The 18,795-nt window shown below is 59.2% G+C and overlaps 1 pseudogene; it reads left to right on the plus strand.

Moving 5' to 3' along the window:
* The first annotated feature begins 501 nt into the window (after window positions 1-501).
* Window positions 502-15,560, plus strand: LOC142435746 (cytosolic phospholipase A2 beta-like; annotated as a pseudogene).
* Window positions 15,561-18,795: the final 3,235 nt, after the last annotated feature.

Below are 18,795 nucleotides of genomic sequence, written 5' to 3' on the forward strand. Positions count from 1 at the left end.
CCCCCGAGGGGCACCTGGTGGACTGAGATCAACCCCCTCCTGGTTAGCAGCCACGTGCTTAAGCACCGACCACCACCAGGGCCCGTAGATAGTGTGCTTGACGGTGCAGGTGGTCAAGTGGACATGCACGCAGGAAGGGAACGAGGAGTTTTTCAGAGCCCCGGGGTGGTGTCCATGGTTAAGCATTTGTCTTACTAATGGGAAGGTCGGTGCACATTGCCTACTCCTAAAGGACCCCCAACGAAATGCAATCCTTTTCAGAAAAGTCAGGGCCACAAACTGTGGAGCAAAGGTCCACTCTGACATCCCGGGTCACCAGGAACCAGAATCGACTCGAGGGCAACTGTTGTTTGTTTACTAGAAATGGTTGTGGGCTGGGGCCGGGAGGGGGTGGGCGGTGGGTGGTGTGGTTCACAAGTTCCTAAAGAAGAAGGATAGCCAGCTGGGGGAAGGAAGGCTCTTGGGGTGACTTGTGAGTGGAGGGGCCCCAAAGGAGGTGGCATGGGAGAAGGAGAAGGTGAGGGCGAGGGAGGTTGGGAGTGTTTGTAGGTAGACTCTGTGAGACGAGGAGCCAGCCAGGAGCACAACAGGGAGTCAGTGATTTTTATGAAGGGCAGCAAGAGAAAGCCACCCAGGCAGCACACAGCACGGTACCATCATGGAAGACCCAGGGCGTTCAGTTTATAGGCATGTCTCCCCGATGAGGCTGTCAGCATCTTGAAAGGACCAATTCACACTGGCCAAGCCAAGGGCTGAGCACATTCCAAAATATTCAGTGAATATTCACAGTTGGAAGGCATTCTTCCTTCATCTTGCTGCCCCCAGCCACGGGGAGCTCCCTGCGTGGTGCCTGAGGCTGCTTTTCTATACTTCGCTAGAGGTCCACCACCGCAGCTAGGGAAGCTAACCAAGGGTCTGGCCCCAGGGAGGACTGGGGTTTGGGCCAAGCAGGAGTCCCGCTGTGTTAGCCCCAGTTGACCAGAGAAACAAATTCATAGACACTTATATGTGTTTTAAAAGAGAACTTTATATCAAAGAAAAATTGTACATTATGAAAACATTCCAGCCCAGTCCAGATCAAGTCCTTAAGTCTGATATTAGCCCATATGTCCGATACCAGTCTATAAATCCCTCTTCCTACTCATGAAACACAAGCAATGATGCTGATGCAGGAAGATCACAGGCCAGTGGGTGGAAAGCCTTGTGCACCCAGTGGTGGTGGAGGCATCCCAGCGCTAGCAGGGGTCTCCAAGTGAGCCCTGCGGCTCCAGGGCTCTAGTGTAGCTCTGTGTGTCTTGTCAGCAGGAATGTCTCACAGGAAGGGAGCTATTGATTTCCGTGGGCACCTCCAAATGAGGTCATCAAGCTGCAACCTGAATGACAGCTTAGACTCCACCCCTCCACAAGTTGACACCAGAGTATGTTGCTCACCTGCTCTTGGGCTGTGTGGCCCCTCCTGGAGTAGGCGTGCGGCAGCCTCCTCCTTGAAAATCCCCTTCTATTTCTGGTGGTCCAGAGTCTCTTGGTCCCTCCCCAGTGAGCACTGCCCAGTGATACCCTGTGGCCTGCCCAGAGAGGGCATCTCATCCGTAAGTGGCTGGGTGCTGTTTATGTCAACATCTACCTCCCACCCCACTTAAGAGCTTGGCGTGCCTCCAACCGTGCCCTACCTGGATGAGGCCCCGATGCCACTGCACTTCTACCGGGACTGGGTCTTCCCCAGCAGGCCTTGCATCATGCACAATGCCCTGCAGAAGTGGTCGCTCCCCTATCTGAGGTGGGTGCAGCCCTGGGCTGGGCTAGGGTGATGGGCGAGCTGTCTTGTGGCATGTGGGCATGCTCTTAGAGTCCCATCCCCTAGGGCCACGGTGGGTGCCACGGAGATGAGCGTAGTGGTGACCCCAGATGGCTATGCTGATTCCGTGCACGGAGACCACTTCGTGATGCCAGCCGAGCGCCTGCTGCCCCTGTGAGGTGTGTTGGACGTCCTGGAGGGCAGCGCCCGGCACCCTGGCGTGCTCTACGTGCAGAAGCAGTGCTCTAACCTGCTTACCGAGCTGCCCCAGCTGCTGCCCGACTTGGAGCCCCACGTGCCCTGGGCCTCCGAGGCTCTGGGTGAGAGGGGGCGACTGGGGCAGAGGGCAGTCGTTGAGAATACACAGCAGAAGCACACACCAAGCTTCTACACTGACAGCTCGGTGACATTGATTGTCTTGGCCCACACCCACCACCCCATGGCCAGGGTCAGGCCCTGCCGCCCTGGAAGCCTTGACTGTTGACCGACTGCAAAGGATTAGTGCTCTAACTTTTGCCTGTGGGGGGTTGGGCCCACTCCCCAAGCCCTCCAAACCATGGCCTCTTCGCCACTTTTCCCTGTGATGCCCCTCGCTCGCATGCAGTACCCCTGCCCACATCCTGTTGGGTGTTATCCCAGACCCGACCTGCAGGGGACAACCACTCCTAACTCTCCTCCTCTGTCCTGCAGGGAAGATGCCAGACGCGGTGAACTTCTGGCTGGGGGAGGCGGCCGCAGTGACGTCCTGTAGGTGTCTCTGGGATGCAGGGACAGGGAGGAGCCAGGATGGGGCCAAGGGTGGGAGGCTGGCCTGGAGGGTCGGTCTACAATTCTGCGAACAGAGGAGGAGCGGCGTTGCAGCGTGGTGGGTGGGATGACTTTGGTGTGGGGGCGCACTAGACATCTCTCAGAGGGCACGTTGGCCCCGGAGGTGAACTTGGGAGAACCCTATGCGTGGATATTTACCTCTTTGGAGAGATGACCCGCATGGGGCGTGTGGTGAGTGCCAAGTCCCTGGTGGCTGGGATCTGGAATGCCCTCCACCCCAGACACCCCCTGGGCATCTCCTGGAGTCTGGTTTGACTATGTCGTTGAGAATACACAGAGCAAAAGCACACACCAAGCTTCTACGCTGACAGCTCAGTGACATTGATTCAGTCCCTCTAGTTGGTTCAAACGTTCTCACCCTCCCTTCCCGAGTTCTTCTCCCTGAGGGAAATGAGGGGGCTTCAGAAACTGTGTAGAAAATAATGGGATTCCCCCTCCCCCTTATAAATTCATTGTCCTCCAGGATCCTGGCTGTTCTTTGAAGAGGCTGTTTTCAGTCTGAGCCCGGATGGAGTTTAAAAGAGCACCATGCTCATGGCAGAGGGATGGAGATCCTTTACTGGCTAAGTTGAACTAGTACTGGGCGTAAAGGAGACATCAGGGGACACTTTGGATGGAAGGTTGAAATCTTTATTCGCAGGACTTTCTCGTTTTTACACCCCTGGCTGTCTTGAGGCGCAAGGCTCTGGGTGGGCAGGTTCTGCCTCTCATGTGCCCTGCTCCGCCAAATCTGCCCAGGACCTTCTTTGTGTTGGCAGTGCACAAGGACCACTACGAAAACCTCTACTGTGTCCTCTCTGGAGAGAAACATTTCCTGTTTCACCCACCCAGCGATCGACCCTTCATCCCCTATGGTAGGGCTGGGACCTGCCTTACGCATGGGCCCCAAACCAGAGGAAGGGTAGCGAGGCTTCCCTGCCTGTGTCCCTGGGGCCAGGCAGCCAACAGGAGAGGCTGGGAGGAGGTGTGAGGGGCTGGGAGCACTCTTTGCAGAGCTCCCCCTTTTTCTCTGGCATCAGAGCTGTACACCCCAGCAACCTACCGACTCACTGAGGCGGGCACCTTTGAGGTGGTGGATGAAGAGGCCATGGAGAAGGTGTCCATCTTGGCCCTGGGCCTCAGGGAGGGGCAAGCTCATCCATCTCCGAGGAGCAAGTGGGCCCCAAAAGTCCTGGGAAGGTGGCCCCTTCCTCCGTAAGGTCCCACCTTCTGGGGCTGGCTTCCCAGGGCGGATGGAGGGGGACCTTTGGCCCTTACCGTTGGCAAGGCCAAAGGCCGAGTTCCCCGGTCCTGCTCCGTCCCCAGGTGCCCTGGCTTCCACTGGATCCCTTGACACCAGATCTGTCCCGGTACCCACAGTACCGTGGGGCCCAGGCCCTCCGCTGCACCATGCAGGCCGGCGAGATGCTCTACCTGCCGGCCTTGTGGTTCCACCACGTGCAGCAGTCCCAGGGCTGCATTGCTGGTGAGGAGCTGCTGGCCTCGGCCAGCGGGTGGGCTGGGGAGGCTCTGGGTCAGAGCTGGGCCACCCACTCCTGTGCTTGCTCTCCCCACAGTGAACTTCTGGTACGACATGGAGTATGACCTCAAGTACAGTTACTTCCAACTGCTCGACACCCTCACCAAGGCCTCAGGCCTGGACTAGTGGAGCCCCCAGGGAACGTGCCCCCCCACAGCTCAGGGGGCACTCTGGCTCCTCCCCAGATAGGCCCACACAGAGACACCCTGCAATCTGTCTGACCCAGAACCCCGTTTGGGTTGGGACCGATCCTGGAGACTATCGTGGGTGATAGGAGGAGGACCAGGAAGTGCCAGGCAGGTGTCTAGGTCAGGGTTCCCAGAAAGCTGCCACGCAGGTGAAGCAGCCCCGTGGGTGGAGGCCAGCTGCGGCGTCCTCCCTCCTCTGTAAAGCTGTGAAGTGGACATAATGATGGTCCCTACCTTTCTGGCTGCCCTGGGGCCTGGAGAGGGTTTCTGTAAGGGCCCGCTCGCTCGCTCGAAAGACATGCTCAATAAAGCCGGGGAGGCTCCATGTGGTACCTGCCCCTTGTGGATTTCTGTGTCTCCAGGAGGGCGGGGAGGGTTCAGATGGAAATGTCAGAGAGAGGAGCTAGCTCCCTGTCTGTCCAGGGACCACAGCTTGTACTCCGGTCTGGCCGGCAGGCCAACCCTGTTTTAACTCTCTGCCAGGGCTCATTGACTGGGACTCTGGTTTGCTTCGCGATGGGGTTGGTGGCCTGGGGACGAGCCTGTGTCTCCTAACCAGCACAGGGACCAGGGGACATAAACTGCCCCACCCCCACCCCTGGGCTGCTCCTCTGCAGAAGGAACTGGCTTTCTCATGCTGCGCCCATAAAAGGGGAGATGAGCCCCCTTCCCCTGGGTGCCCACCTGGAGCTCCAGTCCTGGCCATCTCTGGGGACCCAGGTGGCCCAGGCCCTGGCTTTGAAGAGCTGTTTTTAGTAACAGCCACTCCCCTGCTGTGATGATAGGCTCCGGATACACCCCTCCTCCGGGTCTGCTTCAGTGGAGACTGGGCATTCCTGTCCTTCTGGTACCTGGATGTTGCTACAAGCCTTGTTGGTGGGGACTCTGCCCTTGCCCTACCTCTGGCGGCTGCCCAGACCTGTGGCCCCTCCAAGCCATACCTTCCTGTCCTGCTCACACGGGTGGTTGGTGAGCTGTCCTGGAAGCAGGACCCAGCTGGGCAGGCCCAGGTGGTGTCTGCTGGGGGCAGTGGGTTTTCCAGGAACCCAGCAGGGGTGGGGGACCTTGAGCCCATGGGAGGGTGTCAGTAGCCCCAGTATAGGCTGAGGTGCCACATTTCTTGGACAGGGTGTGGCGCTTGGGCGGAGCGGAAGATGCAGGTGGGAGGGGCTAGGGAGGCCAGTTGGGACATACTTGGATTTTGGCTTAAAACCCCACAGTCCTCAGCCCAGTGGCTACTGCTGCCTTTGCTCGCCCCGCCTGGGACCCCCAGCCTCATGGCTCTGGTAAGACTGGCGTGGCACTGGAGCCCACTCTGACCCTTGCTCCCCACCTGAGTCCTGGCTAATGCTTTCTCTGGAGGGCTGTGGCCACGGTGGTCTTCAGGTGTAGGGGGCATGTTTGCCAGCTTTGGGTAGGGGCATGGCTGGGCTGCGGATCCACAGAGCTTCTAGGCAGGGAGAGGCTCCTGGCTGCTCCCCTGCTCCCTCTGAGTCAGTTGCCTGGGCTGTCGGGGCCTGAGACTGATGAGATGGGTGACTTTCCCGGGTTCTTCCTCTGCCAGGAACCCCTGGGTGCATGCAGCTGGGACTTCCAACGACAGCTGGGAGGCCAGTGAAAGGGTGTGCTGACACACGCTCCCTGGCCCCAGCGCACCTGGCAGGGCTTCAGCCCAGAGCCCGGGGTGGTTTGGGATGGAGTCCTGGGGTCCTTTGTTCCTCTGCCCTCGGAGAACCTGGAGGGCGCAGGGCTTGGCGCCCATGGGCTGCCTGGCCTGGTAACCTCCCACCTGCCCCAGCACAGAGGTGGCTTCCAGAACTTCCCCCTGACCAGGGGTGGGATGCACAGGGAGGAGCGAGTGAGCAAGCAGGAGCTTAGTCCTAGCAGGCCGCTCCCTCCATGCCCTTCTGTATGCCCACCCAGAGCTTTGTAAGCGAGGGCATGGGCTGGGGCAGACAGGTGGCAAGATGGGAGCCTGCTGGTTCCAGGAGAGGGAAGCGGAGAGCACAGCGATCCTGCCTCTGGGTCTCCGGCCAGTTGCTGGGTCACCTCTCCATGCCCCCGCCTCCTCGTGAGGCAGCGTAGTAGTCGGCTGAGTTAATGTATGGATAGCCCTTGGGACAGACCTGTCATGGGCATTGTGTAAGTTCCTATGGACGTGCCCTGTCTCTTCTAGACTCGGGGTTCTGGGTGGCCTTGGCCCTGTTGGTGCAGGGTGAGCCCTCACAGGTGCCCCAACCTCCCTTCCATCGCCTGCGGCCTTTGGTCATGTCATCCCACAGCAAGCTTGTCCCCTCCCCGCTGCTCTGCAGGCCAAGTTGCCCGGGACCTGCCTGCTCACCATTCGTGTGCTGCAGGCCCACAGCCTGCCTGCCAGGGACGTGGGTGAGTTGACCGAGAGAGGAGAAGGGAACTGAGGTTGCAATTGGAGCAGGGCAGGGACGGTGGGAGGTGGCAGGAGGGCTGGGCCTGCGAGGTCCTGGGAGGAGGGGCTGCAAAGAGTGATGGGCAAGGGCTGGTGATGGAGGGTGGGGCTTGGTGCGTCCCCAGGGATCCCTCTGGTGGTGAAGTCTGCGTGGCTTGGGGGAGAATTGGCCCTCATTTCTTCTCCTCCAAGTGACCCACCGTGAATTCTATGTGACCCTGTGGCTGCCCACGGCCTGCAACCACCGGCTCCAGACGCGCACGGTCAACAACTGCAGAAACCCTGTCTGGAACCAGAGCTTCCACTTCCGGTTGCACAGCCAGATCAAGGTGGGCCTGCCTCAGCCCAGTCCTGCGTACCCCCAGCGCCACCCCCACACCACCCCCACCCCATGGCCCTGTCCCGCTGCTCCCCTTCCAGAACATGGTGGAGCTGAAAGTCTTTGACCAGGACCTGCTGACCAGCGACGTCCCCATGCTGTCAGTGCTGTTTGACGTGGGCACTCTGCTGCCTGGGGAGTTCCGGCGCCAGAGCTTCTTGCTGAGCCTGCAGGCAAGACTCCACATGGGCGGCCACCCTCGGTACCACCAACGGGATGCTGCTTAAATGCCCTCTTCAAAGAACTTGTTTACAGACCATGAGGTCAGGTTTCCCTGGTGCCCGAGGCCCTTGTCAACCAGGACCTGCTTCTCGAGGAGCGGCCCCCTCCTCGGGGCCACATTATGGACAGCAGCCCTCCCCGCATTGGCACCCCTGGCTGGCATCTGGGTTGGAATCTGCACATACCCACACTGACACACACACTCACACTCACATTCACACCCACACACAGCCTCACACACATACACAGGTACACTCACAAGCAAGCACACGCACTCAACCACTGTCACACTCACACATGCACAGCCATGTGGATACACATGCACACACACTCACATGTGCACACAACCACTCACATGCATGCCCACATACATGCACACGTCTTACCTTTATAACTTGCTTTTTCAGGGTGGGGAGCGGTTTGACGTTGAATTCCGCCTGCGGAGTGTGTGAGTTGGGGGTTGCGGGGGTCAGGGGAGTTGGGGGTTGCGAGGTAGGGAGAGGGGCTCTGGGTCAAATCTGTCCCTTCTGGAAGGAGAGAGCCTCGTGCGCCAGGGCTGGTGTCCTTCCCCGGGGACCCTCTGTGGTTGGAAGGACTGCCTAGGCTTCCTTGGGGGCAAGAACCTGACCCCCGCTCATGGCTTTTCCCAGGACAGACTGTGCAGAGCAGCTCACCAGCAACGGTGTCCTAGTGGTGAGTCAGATCATTGTAGTGATTGATTCAGGATCATAGTAGTGATTCAGGATCATAGTGGTGACTTGGGATGGTAATGGTGACTTAGGATCATGGTACTAATTCGGGATCATAGTAGTGATTCTGGATCATAGTAGAGCTGTGTGATCATAGTAGTGATTTGGGATCATAGTAGTGTTTTGGGATCATAGTAGTGTTTTGGGGTCATAGTAGTGCTTTGTGATCATAGTAGTGCTTTGTGATCATAGTAGTGATTTGGGATCATAGTAGTGCTTTGTGATCATAGTAGTGCTTTGTGATCATAGTAGTGATTTGTGATCATAGTAGTGCTTTATGATCATAGTAGTGCTTTGGGATCATAGTAGTGCTTTGTGATCATAGTAGTGCTTTGTGATCATAGTAGTGCTTTGTGATCATAGTAGTGATTTGGGATCATAGTAGTGATTTGGGATCACAGTAGTGATTTGGGATCATAGTAGTGCTTTGGGATTGTAGTGGTGAGTGACACACCCTCCCTCAGGCCATCTGCTCACCTGCCCTCCTGGCTGCAAGTCTGTCTGGACCAGGAAAGAGCAAAGTGGGAGGGGCTATGATTTCCAGAGGACATGGGACTGAGGAGCAGGAACCGCGGGCTGCAGGGGAAAGGGTAGTGGTGAGGTATCCTTGCATGGGAGGGGCGGCATATGAATCTTCTCTTCCCAACACAGGCCCGTGAGCTTTCCCGCTTGCATGTGCGGCTGAAGGAGGCCGGGGACCAGAAGGGTGAGTCTCCCAGGTCACCAGGACAGCCCTGGCCCTCAGCCTATGTCTTCCCCCTTCCTCAGCTGCCCATCCTGGAAGAAGCTGCCAGCCACCTTTAGCCTCCGAAGGCTAGGGGCTGGGGGTGAAACTGCCCGGGCTTACCAAGACCTGGTCTTTTCCCATGACCCTGCTCTGAGGGGGCTGGGCTGGGGGTAACTCCTCCCAGCCTCTGCCAGCCACAGGGGCGGGAGACACCTCACGGGCAGGGAACCCCCTCCCACCCCTACCTCGGTTCCTTTCTCCAGAGTCAAAGGGAAAAGATCAGCTTGTGGTCCCCGGATCCTACGAGGGATCTCAGGAGGCCACCGTAGGCAGTGACTCTTTCCGTTTCCACTTCCCCACCTGCTGGGAGCAGGAGCTGAGTATCCACCTGCAGGTAGGGTGCCCCCCCCCCACTGACCCCCTGGAATTCAGGCCCACAGGGCCGGGTGGTACCCCTGCTCTGAGACTCGGGTAAGTGTACAGTTTTAGTCCCCTTGCAGAACGCCCGCCAGGAGCAACTGAAGGTGCCACTCAGGGCCCTGCCATCAGACCAGCTCGTGAGGCTGGTCTTCCCTACGTCCCAGGTACTCTTCACTCAGAGGAAGACCTTGATGTGGGGGTGGGACAGGGCCTCAGGCCAGTGCGGGGGTGGTGGCAGGGGGTGACTCCTTCTCTCCCTTTTCTTTTGGGCCAAGCCCCTGGGCTGGGCTGTGGGGGTGCATCCCTGTGGAGATGACTGGGGCATCCCAGGGCCGAAGTTGGGGTGGAGGTGCCAGCCTTTCTGAGTGGTGTTTTGCTGGTTTGCAGGAGCCTCTGATGAAGGTGGAGCTGAGAAAAGAAGACAGGTGAGAGGCTGGGCTGGGGGAGAGCAGCCGGGGGAGGGAGGGCGCTACGTGCAGCTGGGTGGCCTGGAGGACCGGAAGCAAGCGGGTGGCTGCAGCAGGGAGCTCCCAGTCTTGGGAAGGTGCTCAGAGCAGAGAGGGTCCTTCCTCAACCTTGTAGTCTGCGTGTGGCCTCACTGGGTGGGAGAGAGGTGGGGGCTGAGGAGAGTAACACGCCTGGTTTGAGGAGCACAAAGACCAGAAGGAAGCAACCTTTTGGGTGGAAGCAACGTGGCTGGGCCTTCAAGAACTTTTGCTGGCCCTCGGTGTCTGGGAGCATAAGCAGCCCCAACTTAAAGGCCTTTGTTCCTTCTCAGCCCCCGTGCCCCCTCCCCAGTGTAGCCCTGGTCCAGCGTTGCAGGGGAGGGAGAAGCTGAGACTCAGGGCCACCTTTGGCCACAGGGACACCCTCATCTGCTGGCTGGCCTTGCTGTCATGCCGGGCGTGTTTGTGTGGCTCTGGGCCCACCATCCCCCCCTCACTCTCCAAGTTTCAGCATGCAGGCTGAAGGGAGAGAAGAGATGGACGTGGATCTTGCAGGGAGATGGGCCGAGTGTTCTCTTTTCTGACGAGGATGAGCACTGCCTCACTGTCCGTCCATCCCCCCACCCCACCCCCAGACCAGGGGAGCTGGCCGTGCGCCTGGGCTTCGAGCTGTGTGCTGAGGAGCAGGCCTTCCTGAGCAGGAGGAAGCAGGTGGTGGCCAAGGCCCTGCAGCAGGCCCTGCAGCTGGAGGGAGACCTGCAGGAGGACGAGGTCTGTCGGGCTGGGCAGGAGTGTGGGGGTCTCAGGCCGAGTGTTGAGCTGAGTGGGCCTCCACACTTCCATTGCCCGACCAGGGTTGGTTGTAAGGCGGACTTGTGTTTGCCTCTCGTCTGTCCACCTACCCCCCTTGTACTTCCTGGAGCTTTCTTGATGTTATCTTGGGCCCAATGCGGCTGAGCAGTGTCAGAACCACGGGCCCCACCAGGGGTAGCTACCCTTCTCTGTGCGTTGGCCCGTGACCTGGAGCTGCTTTTAAGACTGGGCCTCTCAGACAACTCGGTGGACATCTGGCCAGGCCTCTCTGCTGGTTGGGCTGGCTCCTAAGGAAATGAGCTCCTTGCAAAGGGAGAGGGACGCTGATTTAGGGGTTTTGAGGTGAGCCTGTGTCTTTTAAGAAGTGACCGCCGTACTCCCCAGGCTGGGGATGGGGAGATAAGGCCTGTGGCCTGTACGCTCCCTGGAGTTTTCAAAACCCGAAAGGACCCACCCTGCTGAAGGAGGTTATCCTGACATGACTCTCCTCAGCTGCTCTGACTCAGACCCGCTCCATGGGTCCCCACCAGACTCTGACCTACGCTAACTTGGTGGTGGGGCCAGGGGCAGGGGACTGAGTGGCCACTTGACTTGCTGTGTCATCCTCCTGTGGTTTTTACTGCCCGGCGCACCCTGACCTCCCCTCCACCAACTGGAAGTCCCCGCAGGGCCTCCCTTGAGCCCAGCTGTACTCTGCCCTTCCAGGTCCCAGTGGTGGCAATCATGGCTACTGGTGGAGGGGTCCGGGCAATGACTTCCCTGTATGGGCAGCTGACCGGCCTCAGGGAGCTGGGCCTCTTGGACTGCGTCTTCTACATCACAGGGGCCTCAGGCTCCACTTGGTGAGCAGGCTGAGTGTGGGATCTGGGGGTGAGTGGGCAGAGGCAGGGGTGCCTGTGGTAAGGCTTCTCCAGTGCCCCCTTGGCCTCCCTGACTAGATTGGAAGGTCTGCGAGGAGGCAGGTGGCAGGTGCGATATGCCCAAGGTGCCCCATGGGCTTCGGCTGTCTCCATGGAGCTGGAAGGCACCTGCGGGCTGCTGCCCTGGGAGAGAAGGTCCGAAGGGGTGTGAGGTCTCGGGGGACTCTTAGAGGAACCTGTCTTCCCCCGACCTCTGGCTTTGCCTAGGACCTTAGAAAACCTCTACAAGGATCCAGAGTGGTCGCAGAAGGACCTGGGGGGCGCCACCGTACTGCTGAAGACGCAGGTGACCAAGAACAAGCTGGGCGTGTTGGCTCCCAGCCAGCTGCAATGGTACTACCAGGAGCTGGAGGAGCGCGCTCGCCTGGGACACCCGGCCTGCTTCACCAACCTCTGGGACCTCATCAATGAGGCCATGCGACATGATGGGGTACAGAAGGGCGGCCCATGGGGACGGGCCTGGACCTGGAGGCAGCCCTGCTGGGTAGCAGGGCGAGGGGAGATCTCCAGAGACCAGGCAGCAATGGGTTTACACGGAGTTATCTCCCTACAGCCTGATGTCCACAAGCTCTCGGAGCAGCGACAGGCTCTGAGGCACGGCCAGAAACCTCTCCCCATGTACTATGCCCTCAACACTAAGGGGCACGGCCTGTCCACCTTTGAATTTGGAGGCAGGTCGAGGCAGCTGGTTGAGGCCCCGGGCGGCCAGGGGTCGGGGAAGGGGTGGTTGGGATGGTGTGGGGAGGCAGTTTTTCATGCCCTTCTCCTTACACTCTGGTCCGGGACCCGAGTGAATCCAGACACCCATGACCCCAGAGTCACTTGGACTGGAGGGGAGTCGCCCCGTCCTTTGTGGCTGCCCTGCGTGGGTTCGGGTGGGCAGGAGGGTGGTGGCCAACAGCGGTCCCTTCCCACCGCAGAGTGGTGTGATTTCTCCCCCTACGAGCTCGGTTTCTCCAAGTAAGGTGCCTTCATCCCCTCCGAGCTCTTCGGCTCCGAGTTCTTCATGGGGCGGCTGATGAAGAGGATGCCTGAGTCCCGCATCTGCTTCCTGGAAGGTGAGGGGGTCTTGGAGAGAGAATGGGGGAGGGGAGGATGTTTCTGGGGGAGCCCCATCACTGAGGCGGGCAGCAGGGAAGGGTCAGGCTGTGACAGGAATGGGGGCTCTCGTCCCCTTGTGTCTGCGCTCCCAGGTATCTGGACCAACCTATATGCAGCCAGCCTCCAAGACAGCTTATACTGGTCCTCGGAGCCCAGTCCGTTCTGGGATCGCTGGGCTCAGACCCTGACCAGCTTGGGTAGGTGCCCAGGCTCCGGGGCTGGTGCTGGGGGTGGGCATGTGACTCCCAGCTCTGTGTGTGTGTGGTGGTGGGGGCACTGGTCTCAGCTCTTTCCCTCTCCGGGGTCACTGCCCTCAGACTGGGCTAGCACCCACGCCCCACTCCCTGGCTGTGCAGACAAGGAGCAGGTCCCAGTGCTGAAGATGGAAGTGCCACCCAGCCTGGCTGGGAGGATCGGGGAGTTGTTCTCTGGCCTCCTGACGTGGCGTCCGCTTGCCCAGGCCACCGACAACTTTCTGCGTGGTCTCCAGTTCCACAAAGACTATTTCCAGCACCCTCACTTCTCCTCCTGGAAAGGTAGCTTCTCCCACCGGGGTCCAGCCCCCTGATGTCTTCCCAGAGCTGTGGGCCTTGGCTCCAGGCCCCTCCTGGGCCCCTCACCTCACCCCTTGGCTCCAGGCCTTCCATGTGTGGCCCCACGGGATGTGGGAAGTAGAGTTTCCTGCTTTCTCCTTCAGCTGGGGCTGGAGGTTGCTTCAGGGCTGGGGCCAGGTGGGTGGGGCCTGAGGGTGGAGTCTTTTTCCAGGAGCAGCCAGTGACTGCCACTGACCAGGGGAGCAAGCGTGGTGTCCTCAGCACCCGTGCTCAAGGCTGCCCTCCCACCCCGCCCACTTCTCCAGACACCAAACTGGATGGACTCCCTAACCAGCTGACCCCTGGGGAGCCCCGCCTGTGCCTGCTGGACGTGGGCTACTTTGTCAACACCAGCTGCCCGCCCCTCCTGCAGCCCACCCGGGACGTGGACCTCATCCTGTCGCTGGACTACAACTTAAATGCCACCTTTCAGGTGGGGGAGCTGATGAGTGGCACCCGAGGATGCTAGGGCGGCTTCACAGTGTGTGCCTTGCTGGCTTCCTCCCAACCCTACGAGACAGGGACCCACATGCTATGGGCTGAGCTGTCCAGAGAAACAAAAGCAGCAACACTCCTTTGTGTAGAAAGAAAGAGCTTTAGATCAAGAAGTCATTTTAGATCAGCAAGGCATCCCAGCCCAGTGTGATTCAAGACCATACTAGTCAGAACCTTCCTCAGCCTCTGTGTAGCTGCAGGCAGATAATGCCCAGGCTGGCGTGAACACGGCCGAGTCGGCGGCTCTCCAGGCTGGTGGCCCCATGGGGCCGTCCCTGGAGACAGAATCCCAGCGAGGAGGAAGAGGCTCATAGCATCTCCCCTTCCTTCCAAGGAGGGATCACCAGGCTTCCACCTGAGTGACAGGTGGGACTCCACCCCTGCACTTTCACGCAGGTCCAAGTGGACATAATATCTAACCACCACACCATGTCAAAAGAACCAAACCAGGATCCCCACCATGGAGTCCATGCTGACTCACCGGGTCCCCCTTGGTGTGTTTCCGAGATCGAACTGCTTACGGGAGTAAAAATGCCCACGGAGCAGTTTGTCACAGGAAATCAGCCTCTAACAACCAATGGGTCAGTAGGCACAATTGTATGGCGATAAAATAGTAAAGGTCTAGTAAAGTCATAGAGGCTAGGAGAGATAGGGGAGCGAGAGTACAATAAAGGAGTCAGGCACGTTTTATGATAGCATGCTCACCTCAGCTCCTCTTGATGGACCACGAGGAAGTGGGGGAAGAGAGAGCATCTGTATTATCTTGGGGTAGTTACAGGTAGCCTTAAGACATGCATAATCAGTAGTTACATACGCCACAAGGTGGGTGGGATCGACAGTAACGCTGAGTTCACAAGTGAGGAAGCCTAACAGCTGCATTGGGGGAAGCTGAGAGGGGGGCTGGGCGACAGCAGGAAGAGAGAGCCAGAGGATGTCTGCCTCTGTAGGGAGATCACACCAGCCATGTGCTCACTTGAAGGCAGCATGGCTGTTAAGGGAGAGTCTGTGGCTACCAACGTGGAGGCACAAGTTCAGGAACGTGGTGCTCGGCCCTCTCTCCATGGAGCAGCGGGTGGTTTCCCAGTGCTGAACCTGCAGAACCTCGCCCAGCACATAACTGTTTCACCACCAGCACTCCCTGTGAAAAGAACTGGGGTTTCATTCACGCTCCATCAGGGGGCTTTCTCCGCAATGGGGAGAGGATATGATGGTGAATCTGGTTGGCTGCACCTGCACCCCGGCTGGTTGCAGGCCGTCGACACCTCAGCGTTTAGTTTCTGTGTTAATTTAGTGAGAGGTGTGTGCCCTTCATGGCTGGCCTCAGTGATGGCTACAGTCCGTTTGGTGGAGCTCTGAGGGGCTGCGGCACGGCTGTCCACTCCGACTGATGCTTGGTCCTATGTGACGTCAGTGTCCAGGACCAAGGGAGCCCAAGGCAGCTGCAGCTGGTGGGCCGCATGTGCCAAGAGCAGGGCATCCCGTTCCCGCCCATCTCTCCCAGCCTCGATGAGGAGCCCCAGCCTCGGGAGTGCCACAAGTTCTCTGATCCCGGCCGGCCTGAGGCCCCAGTCATTCTGCACTTCCCCCTGGTCAACGACTCCTTCCGGGACCACTCAGCCCCTGGTGAGCCAGCTTGCCGCCACCCCCTTCCTGGTGTCCCAGCCTCCCCGACCCAGCAGACCCTCCCTCCACCCCAGCACCCTGCCCCTCCATGCCCACGATGTGCTCTCTGCACAGGGGTCCCTAGGACACCCGAGGAGCAGGAGGCCGGCTGGGTGAACCTGTCTCCGTCTGACTCCCCCTACCACTACTCGAAAGTGACCTATAGCCAAGAGGACTTGGACAAGCTTCTGGGCCTGGCCCACTACAACATCTGCAACAACCAGGAGCGGCTGCCGGCTGCCCTGCGCGAGGCCGTGCGGAAGAGGAGGCAGCACTGACAGCCCGCCCCGAGTGACACCATGCCTCAGCCTCAGAGAGCCATCCCCCAGTGTTCTGGGGCCTCGGAGGGCCTGGTTGGCCCCAGCAGCACCCTTCCTAGCCTTGGGTGTATGCCCTGGTACCCCAGACGGGGCAGGAGCTGCCAGCACCTCACAGAGGGTCATCTGCACTGTGAACTGAAGCTGTGACTACGGGCTTGCCACAGCTCAGCAGCTGCTCTGGTCCTGGGCCCTGGGCCCCTGGAGCAGGCCACAGTGGGCCTCTTCTCCAAGCACCGGGAGAGTTGGGGTGCAGAGGTGCTGTGGCAGCCGGGGTGTAAATGGGGTGGGGTTGGGGTTCGGGGTGGCTGGGCCCGGTGTAGAGTGCTGGCACTGGGGGGAGGGTCCCAGGCTCCCCCGCCCTGCTGCTCTGAATGCTGTACGCAGGGACTCGGGGGCTGCACACATTATATGACTCGTCCCACCAACGGTCTGAGGATGTCATTGCTGCTACAAATGGGGAGACCTTTGGTACCACCATCAAAGACCAGTTTAGGAAACAAGACAAGGACACATCTCCCTGGCCCCGCAGAGAGTTGCCAGCCTCTTGGTGCTGTGCCACCCTTTCTCAGCAGGAAGCCCCGTAGGAGGTGTCTGCTTCGGGCACCCCTGCCCCACCCTCACAGCCAGTAGCTGCCCTCTTTGCCGGGTGGGGGTCAGAGCACCTTGAGGAAGAGCCTAGGAAGGTGTGACCTCGGAAGGGCTGCCCCTTACCAGGAGCTGCCCGTTCCCAGGGTGCTGCATGGTGGCCTGGCTAGACTGTGGCGAGCCTGCATGGGCAGTCTGTGGCTGGTTCCATGTGGTGACCTGGATGGAGCACGTCCTCACCTACAGCCCCAGGGTCACTTCTGGGCCCACCCACTCACCTACAGCCCCAGGGTCACTTCTGGCCCCACCCACCCCTGTGGAGGAGCAGCGAGGCCCAGTGAATTAATGTTGGGTCCCTGGGTCACACCTGCCCCACCACCACCTCCCTGACAATACCCCACGTTCCTCTAGCATTGGTAACCACGTGGATTCCCATGACACTCCCCTTCCCCATTCCCCCCAATGCATGGCTGAGTGACTCCCAGGTTGGGCACAGAGTGAGAGTCAGGGCAGGAGTGACTGCTCAGTACCCCTGTGTCCAGGATGAGGCTTCACCCCAGCCATTCATCCCATTCATGAACTGGACCCCATGGGAGAGTGCGTGGAGGTGGGCAATTACAGCGGAGATGGTGCCCCAGGATGTCTCCACTGGTGGAGGGTGGTGGGCTCAGGGGTGCTGCACATTCTGGGGGGTGGGAGTAGGGGGGAACAGGGGCTCCTGCTTGCACATGTGAGAGAGAGAGAGAGAGCCTTGCCCTGCCCTGCCTTCTCTGCCTCCACCTTCTGACCCCTGACTAGATTCTCTTCTCCCCTTGGAGGGCGACGGGGCCTGTGCCTTGGGAGAGCTGCAGGGGACTGTGACAGCAAGGGACGGGGAGGCAGCAGGCTGCCCATGAGCCGAGGTTGGTTTGGAGAGGGAAGAGGAGAAGGCAGGCCAAAGGGCACAGTTGCAGGAGGCCAAGTCCAGGCAAGCTTGCTGGGACTATGCCAAGAGAGGCTGCCCTAACCCCGTGCTGCTCCAGTAGGCAAGGCGTTCCGAGAGGGCCTGCTCTTCTCCGCAGACCAGCCAGCAGCAGGAAGCTGAAAGATCGCACGGGTCTGCAGATGTGTGTGTGTGCCCATGGACGCACACCACACAGACACACACACATGGATGGACATACCACAGGCATGTATACCATAAACACACCTGGATGAACACACACCACACCGATGGACGCGCATCTACCAAAAACACGTGAACATCTATCACAGGTGCGCCCGCAAACACACATGCACACATGGACAGGCATGAGTACAGAGGGCTGAGCCCGTGGGTGGGACAGCCGTCAAGTCTGGGGAAGGGAGTGACATGGTCCAGAAGCTGCCTGGGGACCATGGGTTGCCCTGGCGGGTGGGGGTGAGGCTTCTCTTAGTCCCAGGGCATTGGGCGTCTGGTGCGGGAGGTGCAGAGCAGATGGGGACCCTGCTCCAGGAGCCCCGAGCGGGCGATGCGGGCGTGTCCACATCCAGTCACACCACCACTGTCCTGAGAGGTGAACTGGCTTTCTGTGTGCCCACATTGGGGGCCCGGACCACGTGTTCCAGGGAGCAACTTGTGCAGCCTGGAGCTTGGGACAGCTTACTTAAGCTGAGAGGCCCTGTCGGACGACCTTCAGCAAAGCTCAGCCTTTGAGTTCTGGGCTTCTGGCTTCAGGGCACGATGAGGGCAGCTGCTGGTTCTGGCCCAGCTGCAAGCAGCCTCGCTGTACCTGGCCCTTCTGGGGACTCCAGATAGCACTGGGGAAACTGGGTGCACCGAGAGGCTGGGTTACTTGCTAGAGACCACATCTAATTAGCAGTGGAGTTGAGACCCGATATGGCCCTCACCATAAAAAGGAAGTGTTTTCTGCCCTGGTGACCCTTGGCCTTCCCTGAGGTCAAGGGTGACCATAGCAGCCACATGAAGAGTGTCAGAAGCAGGGCACAGTGATTGCCTCAACCTCCCCACTCTCCCCCCGCCGGGGCTCTTCCAGTCTTGGCCTAGTGCCTCTATTGCTGGGGAGCAGGCTGGAGAGTCCCCCACCCTTGCAGGGCCCACAACCTTCCTAGCAGTGCCAGCGGATCTGAGAAGGCACAGCCTGGCAGTGTGTGGCCAGGCTCCCTGGAAATGGTCCCATTGAAGATCTGGAGTGCAGACCGATTGTTTTCCTTTGATTGTGTTACAGACACCTTACAGGAGAGAAGGACGTTTATAGATCACTGTCTACAGTTTCTGACCTTCAAAGCACTCAAATCATTGCCATCGAGTCGATTTCTATCATCGAGGCCCTGTAGGACAGCACACGACGGCCCCTGCGGCTCTCTGAGGCTGTCACTACGGGAGCAGACAACCGACCCACGTCTTTCTGATGGGTTTCACACCACTGACCTTGCCACGAGCAGCAGCCCGGGGCATGCCTTTTTCTGACCTTGGGTTTGACTAATATATATATATACACACATATAATGCACATATATATATGAATTTTAATATAGAGGGTTTTGTTTTAAGTGGAAACATGCAGAGCAGTTTAACAATTTCTACACATTTTGTTTGCAGCCCTCATAATATAACACAGCACTCTTC

The sequence above is a fragment of the Tenrec ecaudatus genome (assembly GCF_050624435.1).
Source record: "Tenrec ecaudatus isolate mTenEca1 chromosome 1 unlocalized genomic scaffold, mTenEca1.hap1 SUPER_1_unloc_13, whole genome shotgun sequence".
NCBI lineage: Eukaryota > Metazoa > Chordata > Mammalia > Afrosoricida > Tenrecidae > Tenrec > Tenrec ecaudatus.